Consider the following 14,174-nt stretch of genomic DNA (forward strand, 5'->3'; position numbering starts at 1 on the left):
CGCAAGCGTAGGATTGATCACCCTGTCGCTGGCCGCCTTTGGGGAGGGTGTATAGAGTGAAAGGCCGAAACACCCTAGGAACCAAAGGTACACTACTGACGATGCGCTCCCCAAATTTCACCACGCTCACTGTTCATTAACTCTTGGAAGTGCTTGCACAAAGGATAGTAACATCTCATCCTGTGTTCTTGGAATCTCTGTATGTGGAACAGGTGTGACTATTTATCATGAGTAACAATCAAACCTCCCTATTGGCTGTGTGTTCCACATTCTAAAGTAGAACCATAAGCTACAGGAGGTGAGTCACATTTTATTTGTTACAGCATTTTCCATGGAAACGTACAGAGGAGTTTATGCAAATCAACCCTATCTGTCTTGCCACCTGAAGGAGGAGTCTCTGAAAACCTATTTAAATCAGTCTGTCCTGACTAAGCTCAACAGTCTCCAGTCTACCAACTGGTCTCTGTAATAACTATTTAAATCAGTCTGTCCTGACTCAGCTCAGCAGTCTCCAGTCTACCAACTGGTCTCTGTAATAACTATTTAAATCAGTCTGTCCTGACTCAGCTCAACAGTCTCCAGTCTACCAACTGGTCTCTGTAACTTCATCTTTGTCTCTGTGGTGTACAGTCTTCAGGAGATGATGGGGGTATTGAATCATCTCTCTACTCTCCTCCTCCTCCTCTCTCTCCTTCCTCCTGCTCTCTCTCATGTAGTAGAGAGGTTCAGTGATGTTACAGACTGTGAGACGTTCTTCCTGGAGGGGACAACTCCAAATCTCCCAGGTATTTTGGTTGGTGGGAAAGTCCAGAACCAGAACCGCTACAAGCTGATTTGCCAGAAGTACAACATCTACAGGTTTGCAACTCTGTACGACACGATCAAAAGGATCCCTGTGTTCTCAGCCTACATTAATCAATTTTAGAATTAGTCTGTAACGTAACAAATGTGGAAAAAGTCAAAGGGTTTGAATACTTTCAGGATGCACAGTAATATACAGGTCTACTATACAGGTCTACTATACAGGTCTACTATACAGGTCAACTATACAGGTCTAATATACAGGTCTAATATACAGGTCTACTATACAGGTCTACTATACAGGTCTACTATACAGGTCTGATATACAGGTCAGGTCAAATATACAGGTCTACTATACAGGTCTAATATACAGGTCTGATATACAGGTCTGATATACAGGTCTACTATTCAGGTCTACTATACAGGTCTACTATACAGGTCTAATATACAGGTCTAATATACAGGTCTACTATACAGGTCTAATATACAGGTCTACTATTCAGGTCTACTATACAGGTCTGATATACAGGTCTACTATACAGGTCTGATATACAGGTCTAATATACAGGTCTGATATACAGGTCTGATATACAGGTCTAATATACAGGTCTAATATACAGGTCAGGTCTAATATACAGGTCTGATACACAGGTCTAATATACAGGTCTAATATACAGGTCTAATATACAGGTCAGGTCCAATATACAGGTCAGGTCTGATATACAGGTCTACTATACAGGTCTAATATACAGGTCTACTATACAGGTCTACTATACAGGTCTACTATACAGATCAGGTCTAATATACAGGTCTAATATACAGGTCTAATATACAGGTCTAATATACAGGTCTAATATACAGGTCAGGTCTAATATACAGGTCTAATATACAGGTCTAATATACAGGTCTAATATACAGGTCAGGTCTAATATACAGGTCTAATATACAGGTCTAATATACAGGTCTAATATACAGGTCAGGTCTAATATACAGGTCTAATATACAGGTCAGGTCTAATATACAGGTCTAATATACAGGTCTAATATACAGGTCAGGTCTAATATACAGGTCTAATATACAGGTCAGGTCTAATATACAGGTCAGGTCTAATATACAGGTCTAATATACAGGTCTAATATACAGGTCTAATATACAGGTCTAATATACAGGTCTATTATACAGGTCTACTATACAGGTCTAATATACAGGTCTAATATACAGGTCTAATATACAGGTCTAATATACAGGTCTAATATACAGGTCTAATATACAGGTCTAATATACAGGTCTAATATACAGGTCAGGTCTAATATACAGGTCTAATATACAGGTCTAATATACAGGTCTAATATACAGGTCAGGTCTAATATACAGGTCTAATATACAGGTCAGGTCTAATATACAGGTCAGGTCTAATATACAGGTCTAATATACAGGTCTAATATACAGGTCTAATATACAGGTCTATTATACAGGTCTGATATACAGGTCTAATATACAGGTCAGGTCTAATATACAGGTCAGGTCTAATATACAGGTCTAATATACAGGTCTACTATACAGGTCTCATATACAGGTCAGGTCTAATATAAAGGTCTAATATACAGGTCTGATATACAGGTCTTATATACAGGTCGAATATACAGGTCTAATATACAGGTCTGATATACAGGTCTTATATACAGGTCGAATATACAGGTCTAATATACAGGTCTAATATACAGGTCTAATATACAGGTTTAATACACAGGTCTATTATACAGGTCTGATATACAGGTCTAATATACAGGTCAGGTCTAATCTACAGGTCTAATCTACAGGTCTAATATACAGGTCTATTATACAGGTCTAATATACAGGTCTAATATACAGGTCTAATACACAGGTCTAATACACAGGTCTATTATACAGGTCTGATATACAGGTCTATTATACAGGTCTAATATACAGGTCAGGTCTAATATACAGGTCTAATATACAGGTCTAATATACAGGTCTATTATACAGGTCTAATATACAGGTCAGTTCAGTGAATAATGATGAATATTGTTCCTACAGCTGGACGGAGGAATTGAACCAGTTATGGGTCTGGAGAAACAAGGGGTCATTTATACACACCAGGCTGTCAATCAGGATTATGATGAATACGGTAAAGACAAGAAGGTGAACAAAGGTCACTTGTTTCCTAAATCTTTTGCTCACCAACCTGTAAATCAGGACTCCACCTTTACCCTGACAAACGCTGTTCCTCAAGTAAAGACATTTAATGAAGGTAGCTGGGGAAAGATGGAGTGTACGGTTAGAAAGATACTCCTGAAGCAATGCCTTGATAATAATGGTCAACCCAAGGCCTATGTGTTGACTGGAGCAGTTCCCAGTGTCAACAACAAACTGAACAACCGAGTGAACATCCCAGATCTCCTGTGGACAGCCTACTGCTGTTACAACAGCAAGAAGAAAGAGTGGATGGCCAAAGCACACTGGGGTGAGAACCAAAAGGAAACAAACAAACAAGTATTGAACCCCCATACCTTGTCAGAGCTGTATAACATGTTGAAGCAGCACTACCCAGGTGGTGATGTCCAGGTGTTCCCAGATCAGTGTCCAAGAGGTTCTTCTCAGAAAGAGAGAGAGAAGAGCAGAGAGAGGGAGATAGGAAGTGGGGATATTAGCGGGAAAGGGTTGATGACATGTGATGAGGATTGTAAATGTGTCTCTTTGTAGGTGACACAGTCCCAGAGTTTGGTCCAGTGGTAACACAGACAACTCTAAAACATATTTACCATGGAGACACTATTATATGTCCTGAATGTAATTCTATCACTGTTACCATGGAGATACTATTATATGTTCTGAATGTAATTCTATCACTGTTACCATGGAGATACTATTATATGTTCTGAATGTAATTCTATCACTGTTACCATGGAGATACTATTATATGTTCTGAATGTAATTCTATCACTGTTACCATGGAGATACTATTATATGTTCTGAATGTAATTCTATCACTGTTACCATAGAGATACTATTATATGTTCTGAATGTAATTCTATCACTGTTACCATAGAGATACTATTATATGTTCTGAATGTAATTCTATCACTGTTACCATAGAGATACTATTATATGTTCTGAATGTAATTCTATCACTGTTACCATGGAGATACTATTATATGTTCTGAATGTAATTCTATCACTGTTACCATGGAGATACTATTATATGTTCTGAATGTAATTCTATCACTGTTACCATGGAGATACTATTATATGTTCTGAATGTAATTCTATCACTGTTACCATGGAGATACTATTATATGTTCTGAATGTAATTCTATCACTGTTACCATAGAGATACTATTATATGTTCTGAATGTAATTCTATCACTGTTACCATGGAGATACTATTATATGTTCTGAATGTAATTCTATCACTGTTACCATAGAGATACTATTATATGTCCTGAATGTAATTCTATCACTGTTACCATGGAGATACTATTATATGTTCTGAATGTAATTCTATCACTGTTACCATAGAGATATTATTATATGTTCTGAATGTAATTCTATCACTGTTACCATAGAGATATTATTATATGTTCTGAATGTAATTCTATCACTGTTACCATGGAGATACTATTATATGTTCTGAATGTAATTCTATCACTGTTACCATGGAGATACTATTATATGTTCTGAATGTAATTCTATCACTGTATGTCTCCATCTTCTTCCCATCTGAAGGAATAAACATCTATAATGAATGAAGCCTGTGAGAGTCTGGTGTTTTGTTCTCATACTGTTTAAATGTAACCAAGTGACTCCAAAATGTTCCAATTCAACATTAAACAACGTTATTTGAGCTAAAAATATAAATGATTGAAAGCATTATTTTAGTTGTCAGTTATTCATTCAAACTTTGCCATGACTATGTGTCCAACCAGTCCAGCATACCAGCTAGCTACCATGTCTCTAAACATACCTGGAGCTGGTCAAGAAGCTACCATGTTTCTAAACATACCTGGAGCTGGTCAAGAAGCTACCATGTCTCTAAACATACATCACCCATAGGGCGGCGCACTATTGGTCCAGCATCGTCCAGGTGTGGCCGGGTTAGGCCGTCATTGGAAATAAGAATTTGTTCTTTACTGACTTGCAAAGTTAAATAAAGGTTAAATTATTTAAAAAATGATTTTCAAGCAGTGTTCTCAAATCATCTCACCAGCAGGGGTCAGCCTTGTTTCAGTTTTCAAACCTCCAATCCATGACCTCTGTGGACAGGACAGGTTTCAATTGATTGATTGATTGATAATTATACATATATATATGAAATACATATTTTGTTTTGGATGAATTTACCTCTGCCCATATTCCTTTTATAGACTATTTGGCTTGAAGACCATTGCGATGCGTTTTTACCCATTGAAGACTATTCAGAAAAACTACAAAAAACTAGAAGGCTACTTCCTGGAAAATGACGTGTCACTTCAGTAGTGTATAGAAAAAAAGACCTTGGATGAGAGAGAGAGAGAGAGAGGCAGAGATAGATAGATAGAGAGAGGGAGGCAGAGAGGGAGGGAGGCAGCGATAGATAGATAGAGAGAGGGAGGCAGAGAGAGAGAGAGAGGCAGAGAGTGAGGGAGGCAGAGAGTGAGGGAGGCAGAGAGTGAGGGAGGCAGAGAGTGAGGGAGGCAGAGAGTGAGGGAGGCAGAGAGTGAGGGAGCGAGAGGGAGGCAGAGAGAGAGAGAGGCAGAGTGAGGGAGGCAGAGAGAGAGAGAGGCAGAGATAAATAAATAGAGAGGCAGAAATAAATAGAGAGAGAGAGAGGGAGGCAGAGAGAGGCAGAGAGCGAGAGAGTGCAAGGCAGAGAGCAAAGGAGGTAGAGAGAGAGGCAAAGAGAGAGAGACATGGAGACAGATATAGAGAGATGGAGGCAGAGAGAGATATGTCATATATTCATTTGAGACAGTTTCACACAACAGAAATGATCCTGCAGCAACAGGAAATTGTTATGTTGTTTTTAATTAATGGACAATTTTTGTAGGAGGGGTTAAAAAATTGTTTGGTCAAAAAAAAAGGGTTAGGGTTAGGGTTAGGGTTCTAACTTTAGAAGCCTTTTAACCTGGAATACATAACAAATTAGCATTTCATTCTGTGTAGGAAAATTCCTACAACAACAGGATGATCAAATTAAGATACGGCTCCTGTAGGTTTCACAGCAGTATTTCCTTCCAAGCAGGTTTTTCAGTTTTTGCAGCAAACAAAAAGAAAATACCCTTTTACAAAATACAACACATATCTTATCTGGTGTAAGAGATATGATGCAGAACGCGTGTTCAGAGTGTCAAGATCCAGACGGGTTTGAGGGCTGTCAGGAGAACCTTCCTTGGGAACCTAAATCTAGACAGAGTCACACAGACAGAATGACAGACAGACAGATATACAGACAGAATGACAGACAGACAGATACACAGACAGAATGACAGACAGACAGATACACAGACAGAATGATAGACAGACAGATACACAGACAGAATGACAGACAGACAGATACACAGACAGAATGACAGACAGACAGATACACAGACAGAATGATACACAGACAGAATGACAGACAGACAGATACACAGACAGAATGATAGACAGACAGATACACAGACAGAATGATAGACAGACAGATACACAGACAGAATGACAGACAGACAGATACACAGACAGAATGACAGACAGACAGACACACATACAGATACACAGACAGAATGACAGACAGACAGACACACAGACAGAATGACAGACAGACACACAGACAGAATGACAGACAGACAGATACACAGACAGAATGACAGACAGACAGATACACAGACAGAAAGACAGACAGACAGACAGACAGATACACAGACAGAATGACAGACAGACAGATACACAGACAGAATGACAGACAGACAGATACATTGACAGAATGACAGACAGACAGATACACAGACAGACAGATACACAGACAAAATGACAGACAGACAGATGCACAGACAGAATGACAGACAGACAGAATGACAGACAGAATGACAGACAGACAGAATGACAGACAGAATGACAGACAGACAGATACACAGACAGAATGATAGACAGACAGATACACAGACAGACAGAAACACAGACAGACAGATACACAGACAGAATGACAGACAGACAGACACACAGACAGAATGACAGACAGACAGATACACAGACAGAATGACAGACAGACAGATACACAGACAGAATGACAGACAGACAGATACACAGACAGAAAGACAGACAGACAGACAGACAGATACACAGACAGAATGACAGACAGACAGATACACAGACAGAATGACAGACAGACAGATACACAGACAGAATGACAGACAGACAGATACAGAGACAGACAGAAACACAGAGAGAATGACAGACAGACAGATACACAGACAGAAAACTCCTTAGAACCATTGTCATGTTTTATCAGACCCAGTTCTGCCAGCTGACTTTAACAACCCACCACTGATTGTATATAGGAGAGGTCGGGTAAATTTAACAACCCACCACATACTATATAGGAGAGGTCGGGTAAATTTAACAACCCACCACATACTATATAGGAGAGGTCGGGTCAATTTAACAACCCACCACATACTATATAGGAGAGGTCGGGTAAATTTAACAACCCACCACTTACTATATAGGAGAGGTCGGGTAAATTTAACAACCCACCACATACTATATAGGAGAGGTCGGGTAAATTTAACAACCCACCACATACTATATAGGAGAGGTGGGGTAAATTTAACAACCCACCACTGATTGTATATAGGAGAGGTCGGGTAAATTTAACAACCCACCACTTATTGTTTATAGGAGAGGTCGGGTAAATTTAACAACCCACCACATACTATATAGGAGAGGTCGGGTAAATTTAACAACCCACCACTGATTGTATATAGGAGAGGTCGGGTAAATTTAACAACCCACCACTGATTGTATATAGGAGAGGTCGGGTAAATTTAACAACCCACCCCTGATTGTATATAGGAGAGGTCGGGTAAATTTAACAACCCACCACTGATTGTATATAGGAGAGGTCGGGTAAATTTAAGAACCCACCCTGTATTGTAAATAGGAGAGGTCGGGTAAATTTAACAACCCACCACTTATTGTATATAGGAGAGGTTGGGTAAATTTAACAACCCACCCTGTATTGTATATAGGAGAGGTTGGGTAAATTTAACAACCCACCACTGATTGTATATAGGAGAGGTTGGGTAAATTTAACAACCCACCACTGATTGTATATAGGAGAGGTTGGGTAAATTTAAGAACCCACCCTGTATTGTAAATAGGAGGGGTCGGGTAAATTTAACAACCCACCCCTGATTGTATATAGGAGAGGTCGGGTAAATTTAACAACCCACCACTGATTGTATATAGGAGAGGTCGGGTAAATTTAAGAACCCACCCTGTATTGTATATAGGAGAGGTTGGGTAAATTTAACAACCCATGATTAAATGTCCATGTGGGCTGTGTTATGTAGGTAAACACCACCCATGTTATCTACATGATTAAATGTCCATGTGGGCTGTGTTATGTAGGTAAACACCACCCATGTTATCTACATTATTAAATGTCCATGTGGGCTGTGTAATGTAGGTAAACACCACCCATGTTATCTACATGATTAAATGTCCATGTGGGCTGTGTTATGTAGGTAAACACCACCCATGTTATCTACATGATTAAATGTCCATGTGGGCTGTGTTATGTAGGTAAACACCACCCATGTTATCTACATGATTAAATGTCCATGTGGGCTGTGTAATGTAGGTAAACACCACCCATGTTATCTACATGATTAAATGTCCATGTGGGCTGTGTTATGTAGGTAGACACCACCCATGTTATCTACATGATTAGACACAATCATGAAGTGAAACGACATTTATTGGATATTTCAAACTTTTTTAACAAATCAAAAACTGAAAAATTGGGCGTGCAAAATTATTCAGCCCCCTTAAGTTAATACTTTGTAGCGCCACCTTTTGCTGCGATTACAGCTGTAAGTCGCTTGGGGTATGTCTCTATCAGTTTTGCACATCGAGAGACTGACATTTTTTCCCATTCCTCCTTGCAAAACAGCTTGAGCTCAGTGAGGTTGGATGGAGAGCATTTGTGAACAGCAGTTTTCAGTTCTTTCCACAGATTCTCGATTGGATTCAGGTCTGGACTTTGACTTGGCCATTCTAACACCTGGATATGTTTATTTTTGAACCATTCCAGTGTAGATTTTGCTTTATGTTTTGGATCATTGTCTTGTTGGAAGACAAATCTCCGTCCCAGTCTCAGGTCTTTTGCAGACTCCATCAGGTTTTCTTCCAGAATGGTCCTGTATTTGGCTCCATCCATCTTCCCATCAATTTTAACCATCTTCCCTGTCCCTGCTGAAGAAAAGCAGGCCCAAACCATGATGCTGCCACCACCATGTTTGACAGTGGGGATGGTGTGTTCAGGAGTGTTGAGCTGTGTTGCTTTTACGCCAAACATAACGTTTTGCATTGTTGCCAAAACGTTCAATTTTGGTTACATCTGACCAGAGCACCTTCTTCCACATGTTTGGTGTGTCTCCCAGGTGGCTTGTGGCAAACTTTAAACAACACTTTTTATGGATATCTTTAAGAAATGGCTTTCTTCTTGCCACTCTTCCATAAAGGCCAGATTTGTGCAATATACGACTGATTGTTGTCCTATGGACAGAGTCTCCCACCTCAGCTGTAGATCTCTGCAGTTCATCCAGAATGATCATGGGCCTCTTGGCTGCATCTCTGATCAGTCTTCTCCTTGTATGAGCTGAAAGTTTAGAGGGACGGCCAGGTCTTGGTAGATTTGCAGTGGTCTGATACTCCTTCCATTTCAATATTATCGCTTGCACAGTGCTCCTTGGGATGTTTAAAGCGTGGGAAATCTTTTTGTATCCAAATCCGGCTTTAAACTTCTTCACAACAGTATCTCGGACCTGCCTGGTGTGTTCCTTGTTCTTCATGATGCACTCTGCGCTTTTAACGGACCTCTGAGACTATCACAGTGCAGGTGCATTTATACGGAGACTTGATTACACACAGGTGGATTGTATTTATCATCATTAGTCATTTAGGTCAACATTGGATCATTCAGAGATCCTCACTGAACTTCTGGAGAGAGTTTGCTGCACTGAAAGTAAAGGGGCTGAATAATTTTGCACGCCCAATTTTTCAGTTTTTGATTTGTTAAAAAAGTTTGAAAGATCCAATAAATGTCGTTCCACTTCATGATTGTGTCCCACTTGTTGTTGATTCCTCACAAAAAAATACAGTTTTATATCTTTATGTTTGAAGCCTGAAATGTGCAAAATGTCGCAAAGTTCAAGGGGGCCGAATACTTTCGCAAGGCACTGTATACAGGTCTAATATACAGGTCTAATATACAGTTCTAATATACAGGTCTGATATACAGGTCTAATATACAGGTCTACTATACAGGTCTGATATACAGGTCTAATATACAGGTCTAATATACAGGTCTAATATACAGGTCTGATATACAGGTCTAGTATACAGGTCAGGTCTAATATACAGGTCTAATATACAGGTCAGGTCTAATATACAGGTCTGATATACAGGTCTAGTAGACAGGTCAGGTCTAATATACAGGTCTAATATACAGGTCTGATATACAGGTCTAAAATACAGGTCTAATATACAGGTCTAATATACAGGTCAGGTCTAATATACAGGTCTAATATACAGGTCTAATATACAAGTCTAATATACAGGTCTAATATACAGGTCTAACATACAGGTCAGGTCTAATATACAGGTCTAATATACAGGTCTAATATACAGGTCAGGTCTAATATACAGGTCTGATATACAGGTCTAATATACAGGTCTAATATACAGGTCAGGTCTAATATACAGGTCTAATATACAGGTCAGGTCTAATATACAGGTCTAATATACAGGTCTAATATACAGGTCAGGTCTGATACACAGGTCAGGTCTAATATACAGGTCTAATATACAGGTCTAATATACAGGTCTAATATACAGGTCAGGTCTAATATACAGGTCTAATATACAGGTCAGGTCTAATATACAGGTCTAATATACAGGTCAGGTCTAATATACAGGTCTGATATACAGGTCTAGTATACAGGTCAGGTCTAATATACAGGTCTAGAGATTCAGAGATTTCCATACCCAACTATAACATCTTCCGTCAAGATAGAACTGCCAAAGGGGGAGGAGTTGCAGTCTACTGCAGAGATAGCCTGCAAAGTAATGTCATACTTTCCAGGTCCATACCCAAACAGTTCAAACTACTAATTTTGAAAATTACTCTCTCCAGAAATAAGTCTCTCACTGTTGCCGCCTGCTACCGACCCCCCTCAGCTCCCAGCTGTGCCCTGGACACCATTTGTGAATTTATCGCCCCCCATCTAGCCTCAGAGTTTGTTCTGTTAGGTGACCTAAACTGGGATATGCTAAACACCCCGCCAGTCCTACAATCTAAGCTAGATGCCCTCAATCTCACACAAATCATCAAGGAACCCACCAGGTACAACCCTAACTCTGTAAACAAGGGCACCCTCATAGACGTCATCCTGACCAACTGGCCCTCCAAATACACCTCCGCTGTCTTCAACCAGGATCTCAGCGATCACTGCCTCATTGCCTGTATCCGCTACGGAGCCGCAGTCAAACGACCACCCCTCATCACTGTCAAACGCTCCCTAAAACACTTCTGTGAGCAGGCCTTTCTAATCGACCTGGCCGGGTATCCTGGAAGGACATTGACCTCATCCCGTCAGTTGAGGATGCCTGGTCATTCTTTAAAAGTAACTTCCTCACCATTTTAGATAAGCATGCTCCGTTCAAAAAATGCAGAACTAAGAACAGATACAGTCCTTGGTTCACCCCAGACCTGACTGCCCTCGACCAGCACAAAAACATCCTGTGGCGGACTGCAATAGCATCGAATAGTCCCCGGGATATGCAACTGTTCAGGGAAGTCCGGAACCAATACACGCAGTCAGTCAGGAAAGCTAAGGCCAGCTTCTTCAGGCAGAAGTTTGCATCCTGTAGCTCCAACTCCAAAAGTTTTGGGACACTGTGAAGTCCATGGAGAACAAGAGCACCTCCTCCCAGCTGCCCACTGCACTGAGGCTAGGTAACACGGTCACCACCGATAAATCCATGATTATCGAAAACTTCAAAAGCATTTCTCAACGGCTGGCCATGCCTTCCGCCTGGCTACTCCAACCTCGGCCAACAGCTCCGCCCCCGGCAGCTCCTCGCCCAAGCCTCTCCAGGTTCTCCTTTACCCAAATCCAGATAGCAGATGTTCTGAAAGAGCTGCAAAACCTGGACCCGTACAAATCAGCTGGGCTTGACAATCTGGACCCCCTATTTCTGAAACTATCCGCCGCCATTGTCGCAACCCCTATTACCAGCCTGTTCAACCTCTCTTTCATATCGTCTGAGATCCCCAAGGATTGGAAAGCTGCCGCAGTCATCCCCCTCTTCAAAGGGGGAGACACCCTGGACCCAAACTGTTACAGACCTATATCCATCCTGCCCTGCCTATCTAAGGTCTTCGAAAGCCAAGTCAACAAACAGGTCACTGACCATCTCGAATCCTACCGTACCTTCTCCGCTGTGCAATCTGGTTTCCGAGCTGGTCACGGGTGCACCTCAGCCACACTCAAGGTACTAAACGATATCATAACCGCCATCGATAAAAGACAGTACTGTGCAGCTGTCTTCATTGACCTTGCCAAGGCTTTCGACTCTGTCAATCACCATATTCTTATCGGCAGACTCAGTAGCCTCGGTTTTTCGGATGACTGCCTTGCCTGGTTCACCAATTACTTTGCAGACAGAGTTCAGTGTGTCAAATCGGAGGGCATGCTGTCCGGTCCTCTGGCAGTCTCTATGGGGGTGCCACAGGGTTCAATTCTCGGGCCGACTCTTTTCTCTGTACATATCAATGATGTTGCTCTTGCTGCGGGCGATTCCCTGATCCACCTCTACGCAGACGACACCATTCTATATACTTTCGGCCCGTCATTGGACACTGTGCTATCTAACCTCAAACAAGCTTCAATGCCATACAACACTCCTTCCGTGGCCTCCAACTGCTCTTAAACGCTAGTAAAACCAAATGCATGCTTTTCAACCGATCGCTGCCTGCACCCGCATGCCCGACCAGCATCACCACCCTGGATGGTTCCGACCTTGAATATGTGGACATCTATAAGTACCTAGGTGTCTGGCTAGACTGCAAACTCTCCTTCCAGACTCATATCAAACATCTTCAATCGAAAATCAAATCAAGAGTCGGCTTTCTATTCCGCAACAAAGCCTCCTTCACTCACGCCGCCAAGCTTACCCTAGTAAAACTGACTATCCTACCGATCCTCGACTTCGGCGATGTCATCTACAAAATGGCTTCCAACACTCTACTCAGCAAACTGGATGCAGTCTATCACAGTGCCATCCGTTTTGTCACTAAAGCACCTTATACCACCCACCACTGCGACCTGTATGCTCTAGTCGGCTGGCCCTCGTTACATATTCGTCGCCAGACCCACTGGTTCCAGGTCATCTACAAGTCCATGCTAGGTAAAGCTCCGCCTTCTCTCAGTTCACTGGTCACGATGGCAACACCCATCCGTAGCACGCGCTCCAGCAGGTGTATCTCACTGATCATCCCAAAAGCCAACACCTCATTTGGCCGCCTTTCGTTCCAGTACTCTGCTGCCTGTGACTGGACGCAATTGCAAAAATCGCTGAAGTTGGAGACTTTTATCTCCCTCACCAACTTCAAACATCAGCTATCTGAGCAGCTAACCGATCGCTGCAGCTGTACATAGTCTATTGGTAAATAGCCCACCCATTTTTACCTACCTCATCCCCATACTGTTTTTATTTATTTACTTTTCTGCTCTTTTGCACACCAATATCTCTACCTGTACATGACCATCTGATCATTTATCACTCCAGTGTTAATCTGCAAAATTGTAATTATTCGCCTACCTCCTCATGCCTTTTGCACACATTGTATATAGACTCTTTTTTTTCTACTGTGTTATTGACTTGTTAATTGTTTACTCCATGTGTAACTCTGTGTTGTCTGTTCACACTGCTATGCTTTATCTTGACCAGGTCGCAGTTGCAATTGAGAACTTGTTCTCAACTAGCCTACCTGGTTAAATAAAGGTGAAATAAAATAAAATATAAAAAAAAAAAAATATACAGGTCAGGTCTAATATACAGGTCAGGTCTAATATACAGGTCTAATATACAGGTCTAATATACAGGTC

The 14,174-nt window shown here is 41.2% G+C and overlaps 1 long non-coding RNA gene across 1 annotated transcript; it reads left to right on the forward strand.

Annotated features, from left to right (window-relative positions):
* Positions 1–2,633: 2,633 nt before the first annotated feature.
* Positions 2,634–3,293, forward strand: LOC121843223. The gene is made up of 2 exons (XR_006081471.1): positions 2,634–2,725; positions 2,757–3,293. It is a non-coding gene; the product is annotated as an uncharacterized LOC121843223 (long non-coding RNA).
* The last annotated feature ends 10,881 nt before the right edge of the window (positions 3,294–14,174 follow it).

This window comes from Oncorhynchus tshawytscha, unplaced genomic scaffold (assembly GCF_018296145.1).
Source record: "Oncorhynchus tshawytscha isolate Ot180627B unplaced genomic scaffold, Otsh_v2.0 Un_contig_5991_pilon_pilon, whole genome shotgun sequence".
Lineage (NCBI taxonomy): Eukaryota > Metazoa > Chordata > Actinopteri > Salmoniformes > Salmonidae > Oncorhynchus > Oncorhynchus tshawytscha.